Source organism: Tamandua tetradactyla, chromosome 3, assembly GCF_023851605.1.
Source record: "Tamandua tetradactyla isolate mTamTet1 chromosome 3, mTamTet1.pri, whole genome shotgun sequence".
Taxonomy (NCBI): domain Eukaryota; kingdom Metazoa; phylum Chordata; class Mammalia; order Pilosa; family Myrmecophagidae; genus Tamandua; species Tamandua tetradactyla.
The window spans coordinates 174,077,003-174,083,002 of NC_135329.1; the positions used below are offsets into that span (position 1 = coordinate 174,077,003).

Consider the following 6,000-nt stretch of genomic DNA (forward strand, 5'->3'; position numbering starts at 1 on the left):
TCTGATGTCATTATTTGCTGGGTAATTTTGAGAACTTCGTGACCAGATCGATGTCCTTAATTTTTCCCTCTTTGACTTTTGAGTGCCTTTGTTGCCAATAGTTTTAGCTTCTGTTGCCAGAAAGTACTGTGTCCAGAGATTCCTTCCATGGAAGAACAATGGAACTGAAGCCCCTGGATTTCACCTTTACAAACAATCCTATGACATGACAACTTGCTAAATTTGAAGACGGGACAGTAACATTACGTCCAGTGTTGTCATATGCCTTCAGAGAAAGTCATGGGACATCCAGGAGGCTATGGTTCTAGCTGTAACAACTGTCAGAACCAAAGCTTCTTCCCCATGTCTTCCAGGCCTCTCTTTTAGGACTGCTGGGAACATTATGTAGATAATGGTTCTGAAAGTATCATTGACTAGTAGTGCCTTCGGAAGCTTCTACTCATTTCAAACACAAATGAAGGGAAAACCCAAATGGAGAGAAAACAGGGCCTCAGTGTTCCTTGTTGATGTCTGAGTCTACCCCTGCCTGCAGAATGTAAGCATCTCTTTTGGAAAAGACAAGATAGATACCATGAAATACAATGAGAACTTCAGCAATAAGATTGAAAGGTATCATTGGTGTTACTTTAGCTAACATGTCAGCCTACCCAGTTCAATATTTAAAGACTTCATGTCACATTGATAATAAATGTATATCAATTCAACATTCTTTTATTAAACTCACCATTCTTTGAGGGGACAGGTGGTTCAGGCTTTTTGAATTAATGTATTAGTCTGACCCCTTGTTTCTCTGACTAAGATCACCTTCAGTGCATTAGTTCCTTTGTCCATTGTGGTTCCTGTCTAGAAACAAATAAGCACTGGAATAGAGGACAGATAAAAAACTTTTTAGTGGGGATACAAGGGTAGTTCAGTGGTAGAAATCTTGCCTGCCATGCAGAAGACCCGGGTTTGGTTCCCGGTCCATGCAGTTCCCCCAAAACAAACAAATAATTAAAATGATTAATTTTATAATGGGACACACACATGGAAAAATAATGAAATATGACCCCTCCATACAGCATACAAAAAAAAACTTTCTAGTGTCAGTTCTATCAGTGAAACTGCTATTTCCTAACATTCCCGCTGTTTCTCTGTTAGATGAAGAGAACACTTTTCTAAACTCTTTGTTTTTATTTTTCCAAGAAGGGAGAACTTCAGTCTTTCTTGTCAGAGCTTTTCTTGGCCCTTCTGAGCTGAGAAGAGTAAAAGGGATTGGCTGCCCTCTAGTGTGGCTCCACTGGTCTACCCAAACCCAGAGCCCAGGTGCTGGTTGAGAAGGGCAGGGACCAGGAAAGGGTGCAAAATTTAAGGTGTACCAAAAAACAGTGTAATGCGATATGTATTTTTTAAATGATAATTAGTGCAGAAAAAACCATGGTGAACAAAATATCAAAATATTAAATAAAGACAGAATCTAAGTCTGCACTTGCCTGACTTGGATTCACTCACCTCACTCTAACCCCGGCCTATCTCTGGTTGCATTCTCCTTTTCCAGTGTCTTTCTGATTGTAAGGTTGAGAGGAAACTGTGCCACTCTGCCCTGCAAGCATCATCCCCTCTAGCCTCCAAAGGGCAACAGAACTAGAAATTTCCAGATTAGCAAATACATATATAGCCTGTTCAAGAGTTTCCTAGACTTCATGTATAGGAGACTTGGCCAATTTGTCTCAAAAAAGGCAAACCCTCCTTTGAACAAGCAAAAGAATCAATTCTGGAATGGTGTTTTAATGAACATTTTAATTAATACTGTGTCTCTGTTTTCCCTTTTCACATTCTAGCATGTTCCTGTGTTCAGGAGAACATGAGTAGAATATCTCCCTTAGGAAGACAGAAGTCTAATTCCTAATGCCATCATTTTTCTTTTAAGATTTCACTTTCACTTAATATTTACACTCTGTCAGATTTCATTCCACCTTGGTCCCTCCTCATGGAATATGAAAAAATTTTATTTCTTATTTTACATAAAGGTGGTCTAATAAATGACAGATTTAAAAAAAAAGTAGTCTTAGTTGCCAATTTAGGACAAGTTAGACAAAAGAAGTGTTTTCAATTACTTGAAAAAAATTAAATTTTTTGTATCATTGATGTTATGAAATATATATTCTATTGGTTATTTTTTAAAATAGCAAATGGGTTTCACTGCTGCCATTTTTAGTTTTAGTTTTGAGAGGGATACTACACTCTCGATTTATTTTCAATGAAGAGAAGGAGCTTAATGTTCCAGAAGAAGTTACAGACATTACAAAAAACACCTCCATTACCCATACATACATGCCTTTATTATGGCATATGATCTTTAGCCATTTTTATCTTAATGAAGGAAGAAAAAAAGACCCATAAAATTTCCAGAAGTAACTGTTTTGCAGTTTAATATTTTGGAAATTGCTTTCCCTTTAAACAATATGGATTCTTCTTTGGTTGCTGATCTCTTTATCATGAAGGATAGTAGACTATGATGTAAGTATATTTAAAACTGGATTATTAACTTAAACTGGAATCACTTGTTACACATTCTATTCACTCATGGCCAGAATATCTCATGTAGTTAACCACAAATTAAAAGTTGAATCCGCTCATCCCTTAATTTATTTCCTGTTTATATATACCTTCCATGTGAACATTCAGTTGTGCTTTCCTTGATTATAGAACTTAGTCATTGAATGAAATGAAGTATCTCTTGGAGTTCTCTCTACAGCTCTTTGTTTTCATTGCTATTAGTTATATTGCGGATGAAAAGCAATTCCTAAAATAGACTGAATCTTTGCTTAAAATTTATTTTATTTTATATGAACACAGTAAGGTTATTTCTAAAACTATTAGTTTTCATAAAATGTATTTTATATATTCAGAAAAATTATGGGGGATGTTTAAAGACATGTTTCCCTAAGTAGCATGAACTTTTATTGTTATGAGGTTTTTCTGTAAGTACTTACTTTAGAAATTCCAACTAGTGGGTTGTGCCTGCCATCTTTAATTAAGAAAGATGACACATCTTGTGATAGTCTGGTAGTGGCCAGCCATGCTCGGTGCACTTGTAGGTGCTTCTGTGTTGTTGTTTGATGTTTCTATGCATATGCAAATTAAAGTAAACGCTTACAATGCCAGGAGGGCAACCTCTGTGCTCAGGGTTTGCAGAGACCCTGAGCAGAAGCCTTGATGTGGTGCTTGCTATATCCTAGTGCAGACATGTGATGACAGGTGTCCCTTGCTTGGAAAAAGATCCATTCTGGGCAGAACCAGTTCTACTCTTGGGCAGCTCTCCAAACTTGGTCTCTGCAGAACACTCAAACTGAAGGTTTTTCTGCTGGTTTGGGGTCTCTTATGGTATATCTCAGTGTGTGAAGGGAATTTAACCTTTTTTTAAAGGTAACTTTTCATAAAAAGTGTTTAATTTCTTAGGAAGAAGTAGGAAAGATGAATTTCTTCATGGTGATGTGGCTTTTAATATTTCTTTATCCTGCCTTGTGCCTCTTAGTTATTATTCAACTGCATTAGCTGGGAGTTCTGTGTCTGTGGAGAAGGATTTGCAAATAATAATTCAGAGACTCTTAGGTCACAGGGACCTTAGAGATCACTTGGCACATCATCATAACCTTTTGTTCCAATGATGTCTAATCTGTGAACCAAATAGTCACCAGAGTTGGAAGCAGAGCTTTTGACAGGATGAGGGGACGGGAATAAGCAGTAGAAAAGGGGGATTTCTTTGCAGTTCTGTGCTTTGCCTCCCCTACTGCTTTTTCTATGGCCTTTCCCTGCACCCTAATGGTGCCTTTGAAAACCATTGGCTAGTTCAAAAACTTTCTAGGGGCACAAAACCTTGCTTATAACATCATACAGTGTTCTCGTCTTTTGAAAATTAATCATATATCTTGAAATAAGATTCGTGATGCTGTCTCAAAATGGAAGAGCTATTTAAAATCCACTTTACTTTTTAAATTAATGGATGGATTTTAATAAGAATTTCTATGGAAGAAAATAAATATGGATGGATGGATGGGTCAAATCTAAAATGAACCATCAAAGACTTTAATGCTTGAGGAAATGTGGTACAGAAACCAGAAGGATAAAGATTTCGGGGAAGGAGCAGGAAGGATTCAAAAAGATACAATCAAATGTAGACAATTATGGTTGGGACAACAAGCAAGGGTGAAAGAGGCTTAGTTACTGTATCATTAACCTATTCCAAAGACTGTAATACAGCCCTTCCCTTCCCAGTGTCTCCATCACTTTTAACATCAGTATTTTCATTTCTCTATTTTAAGCAAAAGAATGGCAATGTTCCTTGTAGGAGATTTTGGGTTCTCTATATTTTATTTAGATATGAAACCCACTTTTCTGTCCCCTTTCCAACTTTTTTACTTTTATCTCATGTCATTTGATCTGTAAGCTTAAATTCTGAATGACACTACAGAACTGTCTAGCAGTGGTTTCAGCACCCATATTTTAAAGCTGAATTTAAATTACAAATATAAAAATATGTGACAAAAATATGTAATGGAAGTGCATTTTGTATATCAGAATCAAATTATGTCATATTTATTTAGTTGCTACTAATTGTACTCAAATAAAATTCACACTATAGCTTCATCTTTGGGTTTCTTCTTCATTTTTTAATGTAATAAATAAACAATATTCCAAGGCTTTATTTCCTTAAACACTAATGCTTTTGAAATAATTATTCAAATTATGAAACATATGTCACGCAGCTTAGAACTAATTAGATTGTCAAAAACTTGTTAGTACAAATAGTAAAAAAGGTTGAGGGAAAAAACCTTTAAAAATTTTTCCTGGGTGCAATCTAAGTTAGTTATTGAAGTAGAAATAAACTAATTGGAATATTCTGTGTATTTTGCCAAATAACTTAATCTTCTCATGTATGTCCAGCCCTAAAACAAACAGCAAATATATTAATAGGAATATATGATATAATTGTTCAAAAAAACAACACAATTTTTACATATGAAAGATAAAAATATTTTAATAGATATTGTGACTTTTATCAATGATCTAATAATATACAAATATTTAATATATTTAAGAGATTGACTCTTTTTTTGACAAACCACAGATTTAAAGATGAGAAAAAATCTGAGCTTCCACTCATCAAACACTTTAAGGCTATGAAACTCAGGCCTAAAGGACATAAGTTATTGCTTTATGTGTAATATTACTCTTCTACTGAAGAGTTACTGAAGGGCAAGACCCTTGCCAGGGGGCTCCATTCTATTTTTTAGTGTCTTTTCCTTTTTCCCACCCTCTTCACTCTATTCTCTTGCTATAACAGTACACTGCTTACCAAATGTATTTTGCAGTGCTCTAAGTCTCTGGCTTTGCTTGTGCTTTGCTCAGAATTTCATCCTATGACCGTTCTCCCACCCGCCCCACCCCCCACCCCCCAAAACCCTCCCTGCTCTGTGAAGTCTTCCAGAATTCTATCCTCTTTCCCAGAATTCATTATGTTCTTTTCTGGGTTCAGAAACTTACCACTTATATGTACCGCTGAACACTGACCAAATCATAATATCAGTAATGATTTCTTTACGGGTTTCTCTCCCCTCTTAGACTGAATAGGAATAGGATAATTATCTTTTTCATTTCCAGGACTTGGTCCAGATTTGGTTCATGGTAGGCACTTTGTAAAAATTAATTGAAAGAATGAATTAATGGACTGATGGATAAGGGATAAGTACATGTATGAGTAAAGGAATGTGTGAATGAACTAAAGAATGGACAGAGGAACCAACAAGCAAGTGAATGAGTAGATGACATTTCTCAACTTTGGCACTATTAATATCTTGGGCTGGATAATTCTTTGTGGTGGGGGGAAGTCCCATGTTGTAGGATATTTTGTAGCATCCCGGGCCCCTATCCACTAGACGCCAGTGGCACATGATTGTGACAATCAATAATATGTCCAGACATTACCAAATGTCCCAGGGTAGGGAGTGTGATAGGAGG

The 6,000-nt window shown here is 36.1% G+C and overlaps 1 protein-coding gene across 1 annotated transcript in view; it reads right to left on the reverse strand.

The window, feature by feature from the left end:
- FTCDNL1 (formiminotransferase cyclodeaminase N-terminal like) overlaps window positions 1-5,398 on the reverse strand; it is a 62,656-nt gene extending 57,258 nt beyond the window's left edge. Inside the window, exons 1-2 of the mRNA XM_077154593.1 lie at window positions 5,339-5,398; window positions 725-860 (exon numbers count right to left, since the gene is read on the reverse strand). The gene's annotated coding sequence lies outside the window, so the exon portion shown is untranslated. The remainder of the gene's footprint in view (window positions 1-724; window positions 861-5,338) is intronic.
- Window positions 5,399-6,000: the final 602 nt, after the last annotated feature.